The sequence below is a fragment of the Phyllobates terribilis genome, unplaced genomic scaffold (assembly GCF_046119375.1).
Source record: "Phyllobates terribilis strain yellow unplaced genomic scaffold, ASM4611937v1 Scaffold_565__1_contigs__length_1073536, whole genome shotgun sequence".
Lineage (NCBI taxonomy): Eukaryota > Metazoa > Chordata > Amphibia > Anura > Dendrobatidae > Phyllobates > Phyllobates terribilis.
In genome coordinates this window covers 741,395-742,008 of record NW_027363325.1, presented here as the reverse complement: position 1 = coordinate 742,008, position 614 = coordinate 741,395, and positions in this window count along the sequence as shown.

The window sequence follows — 614 nt, the reverse complement described above, 5'->3', positions numbered from 1 at the left end:
CCATAGCAGAAGTTTGAGTTGAGGTCTCTCCCTTCAAAAGAAATGAATAAAAAAATTATATTTGTCAGTGTCACAACTTTCCAGCCTTTACATAGTAATTTTCCTCCTGCTGAAGTCCTAGATTCCCCTATCATTGCCACCATAACGTATGATGCCAACAAAAGTGCCCCCCAAAAACAGTATGATACCCCCCATGGTGAATTCCTCTACCTTAACCTCCACATGTACAGTAGGGTCATCAAACTGTGCCCCCCCCCCTCAACTCCCAAGGCAAAGTAAGGTGACCACAACACAGTAATCCCCCAACTTTGACCCCCACACAGCCCTCCATGCAGTGTACAGCCCTCCATGCAGTGTAATGGGCCTACATACAGTATAAAGGCCCCACACTGTACAATAGTCTGCACTAGCCCTCCAAACAGTATGATGGACACCACATAGGTCAGAGTAATATTCAGCTCACCCTTGAAGGATTCCCAGCGGGTTCCATATAACGAAGCACAGGATCCAGTCTCTGCCAGATGTAGAAGCAAGGTGCATCCAAATCCAGTACAAAAAAAGTCTTTATAAGAACGATTGAAACAATGGCATTGTTGTGACACCATTTAGGTGTA